Below are 14,774 nucleotides of genomic sequence, written 5' to 3' on the forward strand. Positions count from 1 at the left end.
TCACACCATTCAAAAATCTTGTTCAATCTTGATGAGGATAGCTTGTCACTGGATGCTGATACAGATATCATGGACGTCACATCAGTCTCATTGTTTTACATATATCTAGTGCCACCACAAATTGTTGTATTGTTCTGCGTCAAGTAGTCATACAGCGCCGTTATACTTTAATCTATGTACACGTAACCATTTTATCTCCAATTAATAGATTTTAATTTTAATTTAAATACTGGTGCTGATGGTGTGCTGCTTCTTGCTGCTTCATACGTCATGGACGTGACGTCACTCATTGTTTTGCATATACAGTGCATAAAAAAAGTCTACACACCCCTGTTAAAATGCCAGGTTTTTGTCATGTTACAAAATCAGTACAAGATGAGTCATTTCAGAACTTTTTCCACTTTTAATGTGAACCATAATCTGTACAATTCCATTGAAAAACCAACTGAAATCTTTTAGGGTGGAAAAATAAAAATAAAAAACAAAAATAATGTGTTTGCATAAATATGCACAGCCTTAAACTAATACTTTGTTGAATTACACTTTGACTTTATGACAGCATTCAGTCTTTTTGGGTAGAAGTCTATCAGCATGGCACATCTTGACTTGGCAATTGTTGCCCACTCTTTCTTGCAAAAGCGCTCCAAATCTGTCAGATTGCAAGGGCATCTCCTGTGTACAGCCCTCTTCAGGTCACCCCACAGATTTTCAATGGGATTCAGGTCTGGGCTCTGGCTGGGCCATTCCAAAAGGTTGATTTTCTTCTGGTGAAGCCATTCTTTTGTTGATTTGGAGGTATGCTTTGGGTCGTTGTCATGCTGAAAGGTGAAATTCCCCTTCATCTTCAGCTTTTTAGCAGAGGCCTGCAGGTTTTGTGCCAATATTGACTGATAATTGGAACTGTTCATAATTCCCTCCACCTTGACTAAAGCCCCAGTTCCAGCTGCAGAAAAACTGGCCCAAATCAGAATGCTGCCTCCACCATGCTTCACGGTGTGTATGGTATTCTTTTAGTGATGTGCAGTGTTGGCTTTGCGACAAAAAAACCTTTTCGAATTATGGCCCAAAAGTTCAACCTTCGTTTCATCAGACCATAACCCGTTTTCCCACATGCTTTTGGCAGACTTGATGTAGGTCTTTGCAAAACATAGCCGAACTTGGATGATTTTCTTTGTTAGAAAAGGCTTCCGTCTTGCCCCCCTACCCCACAGCCCAGACATATTAAGAAAATGGGAGGTTGTTGTCACATGCACTACACAACCAGTACCTGGCAGAAAGTCCTGCAGCTCCTTTAATGTTGCTCTATGCCTCTTGGTAGTCTCCCGGGCCAATTTTCGTCTTGTCTTTACTGAGAACTGGACATCCATCGAAATTTGATGAACGTCCAGTTCTCAGTAATGTCACTGTTGTGCCAAATGTAATCCACTTCTTGATGACTGTCTTCACTGTGTTCCATGGTATATCTAATGCCTTGGAAATTCTTTGGTACCCTTCTCCTGACTGATGCCTTTTAACAATCAGATCCCTTTGATGTGTTGCAAGCTCTTTAAAGAGGCTCTGTCACCAGATTTTTCAACCCCTATCTGCTATTGCAGCAGATAGGCGCTGCAATGTAGATTACAGTAACGTTTTTATTTTAAAAAAAACGAGCATTTTTGGCCAAGTTATGACCATTTTTGTAGTTATGCAAATGAGGCTTGCAAAAGTCCAAGTGGGTGTGTTTAAAAGTAAAAGTCCAAGTGGGCGTGTATTATGTGCGTACATCGGGGCGTTTTTAATACTTTTACTAGCTGGGCGTTCTGATGAGAAGTATCATCCACTTCTCTTCAGAACGCCCAGCTTCTGCCAGATCACGCTGTGACGTCACTCACAGGTCCTGCATCGTGTCAGACGAGCGAGGACACATCGGCACCAGAGGCTACAGATGATTCTGCAGCAGCATCGGCGTTAGCAGGTAAGTCGATGTAGCTACTTACCTGCAAACGCTGATGCTGCTGCAGAATCAACTGTAGCCTCTGGTGCCGATGTGTCCGACACGATGCAGGACCTGTGAGTGACGTCACAGATCTGCACTGCCAGAAGCTGGGCGTTCTGAAGAGAAGTGGATGATACTTCTCATCAGAATGCCCAGCTAGTAAAAGTATTAAAAACCCCCCGATGTACGCACATAATACACGCCCACTTGGACTTTTACTTTTAAACACACCCACTTGGACTTTTGCAAGCCTCATTTGCATAACTACAAAAATGGTCATAACTTGGCCAAAAATGCTCGTTTTTTAAAAATAAAAACGTTACTGTAATCTGCATTGCAGCGCCTATCTGCTGCAATAGCAGATAGGGGTTGCAAAATCTGGTGACAGAGCCTCTTTAAGGACCTTGGCTTTTGCTGTCACATGCAACAAAGAAAATGTCAGGAAAATCCTAATAAAACAGCTGAACTTTATATAATGGCAGCTGTGTACTGACTTCTATTTAACATGACTTTAAATGTGATTGGCTAATTCTGAACACAACCACATCCCCAATTATAAGAGCGTATTCACACTTATGCAACCACATTCTTTTTCTTTTTCTTTTTCCCCTCTAAATGATTTCAGTTTGTTTTTCAATGGAATTGTACAGATTATGGGTCACATTAAAGGTGGAAAAAGTTCTGAAATGATTCATCTTGTTAGACTTTGTAACATGACAAAAACCTGTAATTTTAACAGGGGTATGTAGACTTTTTAAATCCACTGTATCTAATAGTGTCAACAAAAATTGTTCTTCGTCAAGTATTTAAACAGTGGCAGCACCATTATACTTCAGAATGTGTCCTAGTGACAATTTTTTTCTCCAATAAATAGATTTTAATTTAAATTAAAATACTTATGCTAATAGCGTGCTGCTACCTGCTGATTCAATAGTGCCAGCAAAAATTGGCTTATTGTTCTGCATCAAGCATTTATACAGCGCCATTATACATCAGTCTGTGTCCAAGTGACAATTTATTCTCCCATAAATAGATTTTAATTTAAGTTTAAAATCCTGGCGTGCCGCTGCCTGCTGATACAAACGTCAGGGGCATCATATTACTCATTGTTTTGCATATATCTAATTGATAATATTGGCACCTAAATTTTACATATTGTTCTGCATCCAACTTAGCCAATAATAACAGCAGCAACATGCAACAATACAGTGCACTTTTAGAAGATAGGCTGAACTATAGGCCTTGAGGTCAGAATAAACAGTGCAGACTCAGTGCTCTCTTATTTGAAAATAAAATGTCTGGTATAAGACAGAGTAGCAATTGACGGGGTAATGTAAGAGGAAATTGTAAGAGGATGTAATGTAAGAGGAAATCCCGGGCCAATTTTCGTCTTGTCTTTACTGAGAACTGGACGTCCATCGAAACTTGATGAACGTCCAGTTCTCAGTAATGTCACTGTTGTGCCAAATGTAATCCACTTCTTGATGACTGTCTTCACTGTGTTCCATGGTATATCTAATGCCTTGGAAATTCTTTGGTACCCTTCTCCTGACTGATGCCTTTTAACAATCAGATCCCTTTGATGTGTTGTAAGCTCTTTACAGACCTTGGCTTTTGCTGTCACATGCAACAAAGAAAATGTCAGGAAAATTTAAGTTTAAAATCCTGGCGTGCCGCTGCCTGCTGATACAAACGTCAGGGGCATCATATCACTCATTGTTTTGCATATATATAATTGATAATAGTGCCACCTAAATTTTACATATTGTTCTGCATCCAACTTAGCCAATAATAACAGCAGCAACATGCAACAATACAGTGCACTTTTAGTAGATAGGCTGAACTATAGGCCTTGAGGTCAGAATAAACAGTGCAGACTCAGTGGTCTCTTATTTGAAAGTAAAATGTCTGGTATAAGACAGATTTGCAATTGACGGGGTAATGTAAGAGGAAACACACGTGCCACATTATCCGCCAGTAAAAATGTGGGTGGCTGTAGCGCAAAAAGAAGCAGCAGCCAATACAGTTTGCTGAACATGATATAACATTTTTTTTCATACAGTCGAATGTGCACCAGCCCATCTGACATTTGCCAGGACTGCCAAATGAACAGTCCAACCCTGCTCCCACACTATTTTAAACTATTCTGCAAATATCTATTTTCTGTAATTCTAGGAGTATAACTTGGACGTGGGTCAGCAGTTGAATTTGTGGAAAGGCGTTAGATATAAAGTATGAAATGTTTTCATGAACTGAAGTTTTGTTATAAAGCCAATCACAGCCATATAGTATACTTAGGCCCTGTTCACATCTACGTCAGGGCATTCCATTGTTCTGCCCCAACAGAATAGCAGAACAATGAAATGCCAGATGCAACAGTTCCATTGCAACACGGACACCACCGGCGGCCGACGAAAACCGTTGACTTTAATGGGTTCCATTCGTTTTCCGTTGGGGGCTGTCCGTAGTTTAATCGGAAACAATAGCGCAGCATGCTACACCATTTTTCCGGTAATCTCTGCCAGATCTGCGATGGAGGCCCCTAACAGAGCCTCCAACACAGATGTGAACAGGCCCTAAACGCCCTTTTACACTGGCCAATTATCGGGGCGACATGCGTTCATCGAACGCTTGTTGCCGATAATTGCCCTGTGTAAAGAGGGCAGTGATCAGCAGATGAATGAGCTCCTTCATCAGCTGATTGTATTGTTTAAAAAAAATGAAATATAATAATTCTCGGCAGCACATCTCCCTGTGTAAACAGGGAGACGCGCTGCCGACATTATAATTATGTATGAGGATGAGCGATTGGAGTAACTACCGCTCGTCTCCATACATAGCTCCTTGCAACAGGAGCAAATGAGCGATGATCAGCGAGCTGTCTCCGGACGAAATTGGCCAGTGTAATAAGGCCTTAAGATTTGTTCTGTTTACTAGAACTCTTACTTAAACAGAACCTTTCACCTGTCTATACAAGTGCAGCTAAGTGCAGCATATTATGGGCAGGGCTGCACAAACCCTAAGGCACTTTACACTTTTTTTCTACCCTCCTCCGTTATTTGGATTTTGGTGCCGTTATATTTGGCGCCCGATATTTAAATAACCCCCTGAACTGTCAATGGGGCGTGTAATGGCAAGGGGGCATGTAACATGGCTGTGACACTGTCCAATCAGCTACAGACAGTGTCACAGCAAGAGCTGGAGAGAGGAGAGAGTGTGGGCGCGCACGCTCTCACTCTTCATCTCTCGGCAGACAAGAACAAGACTGATCTCTCGCAAGAGATCACACAGTCTTGTACTTGTCTGCAGAACTGGCAAGGGGGCGTGTCACTGCTACAGACAGTGCAAGAGCTGGAGAGAGCACAGCCCGCATGCGCGTGCACGCTCTCACTCTTCAGCTCTCGGCAGACAAGGACAAGACTGTGATCCCTTGCGAGAGATCACACGGTCTTGTACTTGTCTGACGAAATGGCAAGGGGGCGTGTCACTGCTACGGACAGCGCACTCTCCTCTCTCCAGCTCTTGCACAGTCCGTAGCAGAGACATGGCCCCTTGCCAGTTTGGCAGACAAGTGCAAGACTGTGTGATCAGTCTTGTATTTGTCTGCCGAGAGCTGAAGAGTGAGTGAGAGCGTGGGCGCGCATGCGCTCTCTCCTCTCTCCAGCTTTTGCACTGTCCGTAGCAGAGAGATCAGTCTTGTCCTTGTCTGCCAAGAGCTGAAGAGTGAAAGCGTGCGCGCACACACGCTCTCCTCTCTCCAGCTCTTGCTGTAACACTGTCCGTAGCTGATTGGACAGTGTCACAGCGATGTTACACACCCCCTTGCCATTACACACCCCATTGTCAGTTCAGGGGATTATTTAAATATCGGGCGCCAAATATAATGGCACCGATATCTAAATAACGGAGGAGGATAGAGAAAAAAATATGAAGTGCCCCAGGGTTTGTGCAGCCCTGCCCATTACATGCTGCACTCAGGTGAAAGGTTCTCTTTAAGATAACATATTTTTTATCATAAGGACACATTCTTTCTGCATTATCATGATATTTCTGTTCCTACATGGTTTACCACATTCCGTGCTATGGATAGTTGAGTCTATTGCAAAGCTAAGCTAATCCTACAAGATGAAACTGAGATAAAGAGAGATTAATTATAAACAAGACAGATAACTAATGAAAACCAGAATCAGACTGATAAAACATGTACTGACAGACCAAAAACAAGCAACCGATTTAAAATTCTGTGACTTAGAGCAAATCATAGAGCAAAGAGTCTGGCAAATTATATAGTCCAATATATCACTGAAATATTGTATATCTAACTATCATATAGCATCCAAACAAAAACAATGAGAAACAAGTGTATAGTAAGTGAAAAGTTAGGCAGAAAAAAAGTATATTTAACGTAAGGTTATGACATAAAAGCCCAAACAGAACTTACAAAACAAGTACATAAGCAAAATTAATTCTACATTTATGCATTTTCCTAAAGGCTCTTTAAAGGGCCAGGCTTTCACTTACAGGGTATCCACCGGTATGGCACTAGAGTTTAGAGAGACAGTTTTCTTCCTTCTGGAGGTAAGGTTTTTTTGCATACTTTTCCCCAGGGAGCCTTGTCTAAAGGAATACTACCAGCTGCGTTTCCATAAGCAGAATCAGTACCTTCTAAGAGTTAGTACTGTATACATGGCATCTCACACAGCCAACCAGAACCCTACTTAGTTCTGATGAGAATCAACAACTCCAGAACAGTGCTGTCTAAAGGTGGCTCTTTAAAGGGTCTGGCATTGACTTTCAGGGTATCCACCTATAGGTGGCACTTAGAAAGACAGTTTTCTTCCTTCTGGACCAAAACTATTTTAAAACAACCAAGACAAAAGGTAAAAGACGACTGTGAGATGCTGGTCAGAGTTGCAAACAAAAGGCTATATTTCAAATTGGAATATTGAAAGAAAAGGTTAAATGTGAAAAAGGATGCAGACATTGGATGGTGGATGACTAGAAAAGAGTAATGTGGATGGTAGAGTCTTAGTTTGAAGTGTTTGGATTAAAGAGGAGAACATGTGAGAAAGTGCTTGACATTACGAATGGCAAAGGAAATAATATGAGACTACTTTGTTGCTGGTATGGTGGAATATTTACATAGAGTGCAAGGAATAATGAACAAGAACATTTACCACTGTATTTTAACATCATGCCATCCTATGGTCAGCACTTAATTGGAGTAAATTTTATTATGTAGCGAAATTAGTTGAAGCTATTCAAAAAGTATTTGGACAAAAAAATAGAGAGCTGTAGCAATGTCTTAAATTTTATTTATATTAATAAAAAAGTTTATTTTTAATATCAGGGAAATGTCCTATCTAGGAAGAGATACAGAAGCTGTGGATTGAAATTTTCCCCTGAATGTAATGAAAATCTTACAACTAGAATATCAAACCTCTGCAAAGCTGTAATTGCTGCAAATAAAGAATTATTTAAAGAATGCAATGTTTGATAAATAGCACATTTACGTGCAATTAAATCTATCTATCTATCTATCTATCTATCTATCTATCTATCTATCTATCTATCTATCTATCTATCTATCTATCTATCTATCTCATATCTATCTATCTATCTATCTATCTATCTATCTATCTATCTATCTATCTATCTATCTATCTATCTATCTATCTATCTATCTATCTATCTATCTATCTATCTATCATCTATCTATCTCTCTCATATCTATCTATCTATCTATCTATCTATCTATCTATCTATCTATCTATCTATCTATCTATCTATCTATCTATCTATCTATCTATCTATCTATCTATTTATCTATCTATCTATCCTGAGACTAGCAGTGGGGGTACCCGGTACTGAAAATTACTGTAGAGAAAAAAGGATCATTGCACTGCATCTAACCAGAAAACAAAACTCTCCAATATAGCTTGACCTTTCTTTGCTAGACAGACTTTATTTTGCTTAAGACTTGTTGGGTCAGGTATATTGAAGTTGAGTCAGTTAGATCCAAACAACACTTTTCACAAGGATACCATGAACCCTAGCAGAGAGGAAAAAGCCTGACTTAGGATTAGATTTTATAAATAACATATTAGAAGAGAGGTTTGGCATTTAGATCACATAACTCTAAGAAGTTCCTGCTGACCTCCAGCCTTAGGAATTTGACAGAACTGCGCCACTGAATGGCACCTAGGTAAGTGACCTGGGTAAATAGTCTAAATGAATGATGCAGGATTTATTCCAATTCCAGAAGCTGGAAAAGGAACAGAACAGTTTGATTTCTTAGGTATGGGTGTTGAGAAGCTTTAGTCTTTAAATTAAAGAAGTTTACATTCAATAATTATATTATGTGTTTATTTGGATTCAGTTTGTCTAATATTCCATTTAGTTTAAAGGAGTTATCCAGTTTAGAAAATCCCTTTTCATATACCTTATTGGGGAATTCTAAATTAATAGAGGGGTGTGCCCTTTTCAGGATCCTCATCTCTTGGCCCTAGGGAAGAATGGCTACAAAGTTCATCTCTCACTCTGGAGGACCTGTCCTGTCCTGCATTACACAGACAACCTATTGATATGAATAGCCCTGTGGGCAATTTGAATACTTTACTGTCAGGTTTCCCCTTCAGATAACATCTGATTGCTGGGGGTCCCAGGAGGGTAACACTTAATTATCAGCTTATTATCAAGGGACCCTTCTAACAAGAAGGTATTGTCCAAAGTGAAGAACCCATCTAAACATCAAAAAACACTCATTGTTGCATATATTCAGTGTTAGGGGACATCTGGATAGGGGTAAATTCATTCATTTCTGCTAACTTTGTGTAAAGGATAGGTTGGCCATCTAAAATGTACCCTTGCCATCATGAAATGATTTTTCAACAACCTATCTACTAACACTGGCACTTAAAATTGCAGGATGTGTTCCATCCATCCAAATAAAAATTGTGTTGCTCTACTTGCACTAAGTCTTCAATCACTACACTATATGACATGTTATTTAAACCTTTATTACAAGTTTAAAAAGGAAATGTAAAATCATTTTAACCCCAGACCTTTGCAACAATGAAATAATCCATCAAGTCAGCAGAATCCTTGGTGAAAAAAAAAACGCTTTTAAAAAAAAAAAAACATGCACAGAATGTGGATAGGGTTGTATATAGTACATCAATTTTCCACTGTAACTACTCATGCATTTTGTCGCTTGTTTTTTTAAAGTGCAGCACATATCAATGAACAGTCACTAAAGGGTAATCTATTACTTTTCTTAAAATATTAAATTGATTGAATGGGGCAAAAACATACACGTCAGTAATTTAATAAGATCAAGACGGGATAAGAGGCTATTAAATATGTTGAATCCAAATTAAAAAATGTGAAGGCTAACTAATGTTTTTTTTTTATTATACCTGCTCAGATCTATGGAGCAACAAGAATTCCAAGGAGCAATCTTCTGGAGTACAAAAAGAAGGAAGACAACAGCAGGGTGCCCCTAGTGGTCATATACAACACCCAAATGAACGTCTTAAGGAAAATTGCTGCTGATCTCCAACCTATATTCAACAAAGACAATAAACTGAAGGAAATTGTAATGACAGGGATAGGGAAACAGACAAGTGAGCCCTAATCTACCCGCCACTCAGTCCCTGCCTACTTGCAACGACACACCCTAGGCGACGGGGTACAACTGGGCGACGGTCCCTACACTCAGAAAGTGCACGACAGACAACCAGACAAGGAAACACAGAACAAAGGGAAACGGGGCAGTTGCCCACGGCAACACCGTGAGCAACAAGAGTAGTAAACTAGCCGAGTCAAACCAGGAGAGTACGAGGTGCCAAACGAAGAGCAGGAGAGTAGTGAACAAGCCGAGTCAAACCAGGAGTGTACGAGGTACCAAACGCAGAGAAGAGTAGTCAGTAAGCCAGGGTCAATACGAAGCAGGGACAAGTAGTTTAAGAAGCCGCAGCAGGGCCAGGAAACCAACAGAGAAGAATCACAAGCAAGGAGGAACAGGAAAGGCAGGTATAAATAGACAGAGGGCGGGAGCTAGCTCCGTCTGGCCAGGCTGTGATAGGCTCTCCCACTCCTAAGCCTGCCATCCTGAGTGGTGGAAGATGGAGTCAGTCTCACAGACATAGAAGCAGGTGCAGACTGATTACCTATGGGCGTGGATATAGAAGCTGTGCCTGGCAGATCCTTAACAGTACCCCCCCTTTTATGAGGGGCCACCGGATCCTTTCTAGATGGACCTGGTTTATTGGGGAAACGAAGGTGGAACCTCCTGACCAATACCCCAGTGTGAACATCCCAGGCGGGTAACCAAGTCCTCTCCTCAGGCCCGTATCCTCTCCAATGGACCAGGTACTGGAGGGAGCCTTGGACCATCTTGCTATCCACAATCTTGGCCATCTCGAATTCCACCCCCTCAGGGGTGAGAACGGGGACAGGAGGTTTCCTCGAGGGAGCCAAGGACGGGGAGCAGCGTTTAAGGAGGGAGGCATGAAACACGTCGTGTACTCAAAAAGATGGGGGCAACTCCAGTCGGAAGGAGACAGGATTGAGGACTTCAATGACCTTGTACGGCCCTATAAACCGGGGAGCAAACTTCTTGGACGGGACTTTAAGGCGCAAGTTCTTTGACGATAGCCACACCAGATCCCCGACCATAAACAAGGGGTTAGCAGAACGTCTTCTATCTGCCTGAGTTTTTTGTATGCTCTGGGACGCCTCTAGGTTCTTCTGAACCTGGGCCCAGACTGTGCACAGTTCCCGATGAACTACCTCTACCTCGGGATTGTTGGAACTACCAGGTGAAACGGAGGAGAACCGTGGATTAAACCTAAAATTACAGAAAAAGGGGGAGACCCCTGACGAGTTACTGACCCGGTTATTAAGGGAAAATTCGGCGAGAGGAATGAATGAGACCCAATCATATTGACAGTCAGAGATAAAACACCTTAAATATTGTTCTAGAGACTGATTAGTCCTCTCGGTTTGGCCATTAGTTTCAGGATGGAAGGCAGAGGAGAAGGACAGATCAATCTCCAACTTTTTACAGAAGGCTCTCCAAAACAAAGAAACAAATTGTACCCCTCTGTCAGAAACAATATTGACAGGGACCCCATGGAGACGCAGGATGTGTTTGACAAACAAGGTAGCTAACGTCTTAGCATTGGGTAGTTTTTTGAGGGGCATAAAGTGGCACATCTTACTGAAGCGGTCTACTACAACCCACACCACCGACTTGCCTTGAGATGGAGGCAAATCGGTGATAAAATCCATGGAGATATGGGTCCAAGGTCTCTGGGGAATGGGCAAAGAACGTAGTAAGCCCGCTGGTCGGGACCTGGGAGTCTTGGACCTAGCACAAACCTCACAAGCGGCGACGTAGGCCTTAACGTCTTTAGGCAACCCAGGCCACCAATAGTTTCTGGCAATGAGGTGCTTGGTACCCAGGATGCCTGGATGACCAGATAGTGCGGAGTCATGATTTTCCCTAAGTACCCTTAGCCGGAATTGCAGGGGAACAAACAGCTTGTTCGCAGGAAGGTTCCCGGGAGCTGAACCTTGATCAGCAGCAATTTCAAAGACTAAATCAGAATCAATAGAAGAAATGATTATACCTGGAGGCAAAATACAAGCAGGATCTTCCTCCGAAGGAGGGCTGGCCATGAAGCTACGCGACAGTGCATCAGCCTTAATATTTTTAGACCCAGCCCTATAGGTAACCAAAAAATTGAATCTGGTAAAAAATAACGCCCATCGAGCTTGTCTCGGGTTTAGCCTCCGGGCCGATTCTAGGAAAACCAGATTCTTGTGGTCGGTAAGGACCTTTACCTGGTGCCTAGCCCCCTCCAGGAAGTGGCGCCACTCTTCAAATGCCCATTTAATGGCTAAGAGTTCGAGGTTGCCAATGTCATAGTTACTCTCAGTGGGCGAAAACTTCCTGGAGAAGTAGGCACAGGGACGGAGATTGGTGAGGGACCTGGTACCCTGGGACAAGACAGCCCCAACTCCCACCTCGGACGCGTCAACCTCCATGATAAATGGCTCCATTTGGTTGGGCTGAACCAACACCGGGGCCAAGATAAAGCACTTCTTAAGGGCCTCAAAAGCCTGGACAGTCTCAGGAGGCCAGTGGAGGAGATCAGCAAACTTGCGAGTGAGGTCCGTAAGAGGCTTAGCGATGACCGAGAAGTTAGCAAAAAATCTCCTGTAATAATTAGCGAACCCCAAGAAGCACTGTAACGCCTTCAGGGAGGCAGGTTGGACCCATTCCGCCACAGCCTGGACCTTGGCGGGGTCCATGCGGAATTCATGAGGAGTGAGGATTTGACCCAAAAATGGTATCTCCTGCACCCCAAACACACATTTTTCAGTCTTCGCAAACAGTTTGTTTTCCCGAAGGACCTGGAGCACCTTCCTGACATGCTCAATGTGGGAGGACCAGTCCTTGGAAAACACAAGTATGTCATCAAGGTACACTACAATAAATACCCCCATGTAATCTCTTAAAATCTCATTTATGAAATTCTGGTAAACCGCGGGAGCATTACACAACCCAAAGGGCATGACGAGGTATTCGAAATGACCTTCGGGCGTGTTAAACGCAGTCTTCCACTCATCCCCCTCTTTGATGCGGATAAGGTTATACACCCCCTGTAGATCAAACTTAGAGAACCATTGGGCCCCCTGAACCTGATTAAAGAGATCAGGAATCAAAGAAAGGGGATACTGGTTCCTTACAGTGACCTTATTCAAGTTACGGTAGTCAATGCATGGCCTAAGACCACCATCCTGCTTCCCTACGAAGAAGAAGCCAGCACCTACCGGAGAAGTAGAGGGGCGAATGTAACCCTTGGCCAGGCATTCCTGGATATACTCTCTCATGACTTCACGTTCGGGACAAGAGAGATTAAATATCCTACCCTTAGAGAGCTTAGCTCCAGGTACCAAATCGATAGCGCAATCGTATTCTCTATGAGGAGGTAACACTTCGGAGGCCTCCTTAGAGAAAACATCAGCGAAGTCCTGAACAAACTCAGGTAGCGTGTTCACCTCCTCAGGGGAGAAATAGAATTAACAGAAAAACATGACGTCAAGCATTCATTACCCCATTTGGTAAGATCCCCAGTATTCCAGTCAAACGTGGGATTATGCAACTGCAACCAGGGAAGGCCTAAAACCAAATCGGACGATAATCCCTGCATCAACAGTACAGAGCACTGCTCCAAATGCATGGAGCCCACAAGGAGTTCAAAAACAAGGGTATGCTGTGTAAAATAACCATTAGCAAGAGGAGTGGAGTCGATACCCACTACCGGGACAGGTTTAGGCAAATCAATCAAAGGCATAGCTAGAGATATAGCAAATTCCACAGACATGATATTAGCAGACGACCCTGAATCCACGAAGGCACTGCCGGTAGCAGACCTACCACCAAAAGAGACCTGAAAGGGAAGCAAGATTTTATTATGTTTCATATTTACGGGAAATAACTGTGCGCCCAAGTGACCTCCCCGATGATCACTTAGGCGCGGAAGTTTTCCGGCTGCTTATTCTTACGCCTGGGACAGGTGTTCACTTGATGCTTGTCATCCCCACAATAGAAGCAGAGACCATTCTTCCTGCGGAACTCTCTACGTTGTTGGGGGGACACGGAGGCCCCGAGTTGCATAGGTACCTCCGAGTCTTCCGTGGAAGAACGAAGCAACGGAACCTCGGGAGGCATCATGGGGAAGTCAGAGGAGAAAACACATAAACTTTCACGTTGTCGTTCCCTGAGACGTCAGTCAAGTCGTTCCGCTAAAGCCATAACCTGGTCTAGGGAGTCAGAAGAGGGATAGCTAACTAGCAGGTCTTTCAGGGCGTTCGACAGACCCAACCTAAACTGGCAGCTTAAGGCAGGGTCATTCCACCGAGAAGCTACGCACCACTTCCTAAAGTCAGAGCAATACTCCTCAACAGGTCTCTTACCCTGACGTAAGGTCACCAGCTGACTCTCGGCAAAGGCAGTCCTGTCAGTCTCGTCATAAATGAGTCCGAGAGCAGAAAAGAAAAGATCAATGGAGGAAAGTTCATGGGCGTTAGGAGCCAAGGAGAAGGCCCATTCTTGGGGCCCTTCCTGGAGCCGGGACATAATTATACCCACCCGCTGGCTCTCAGAACCTGAGGAGTGGGGCTTTAAATGAAAATAGAGCCTACAACTTTCCCGAAAGGAGAGAAAAGTCTTCCGGTCCCCTGAGAACCGGTCAGGCAACTTGAGGTGGGGTTCAAGAGGTGAGGTGAGGGGCACTACCATGGTAGCATTAGGCTGGTTGACCCTCTGAGCCAGGGCCTGGACCTGTAGGGAGAGACCCTGCCTTTGCTGAACCAGGGTCTCAAGGGGGTCCATAGTGGTGTGAGGGACCAGGGTAGAGTAGGTATATGGGCTAGTGATTATGTAATGACAGGGATAGGGAAACAGACAAGTGAGCCCTAATCTACCCGCCACTCAATCCCTGCCTACTTGCAACGTCACGCCCTAGGCGACGGGGTACAACTGGGCGACGGTCCCTACACTCAGTAAGTGCACGACAGACAACCAGACAAGGAAACACAGAACAAAGTGAAACGAGGCAGTTGCCCACGGCAACACCGTGAGCAACAAGAGTAGTAAACGAGCCGAGTCAAACCAGGAGAGTACGAGGTGCCAAACGCAGAGCAGGAGAGTAGTGAACAAGCCGAGTCAAACCAGGAGTGTACGAGGTACCAAACGCAGAGCAGAAGAGTAGTCAGTAAGCCAGGG

General features: G+C 43.3%; 1 protein-coding gene across 3 annotated transcripts in view; it reads right to left on the bottom strand.

Moving 5' to 3' along the window:
* CALN1 (calneuron 1) overlaps positions 1–14,774 on the bottom strand; it is a 388,623-nt gene that overhangs the window by 6,554 nt on the left and 367,295 nt on the right. The window lies entirely within an intron of this gene.

This window comes from Rhinoderma darwinii, chromosome 2 (assembly GCF_050947455.1).
Source record: "Rhinoderma darwinii isolate aRhiDar2 chromosome 2, aRhiDar2.hap1, whole genome shotgun sequence".
Taxonomy (NCBI): domain Eukaryota; kingdom Metazoa; phylum Chordata; class Amphibia; order Anura; family Rhinodermatidae; genus Rhinoderma; species Rhinoderma darwinii.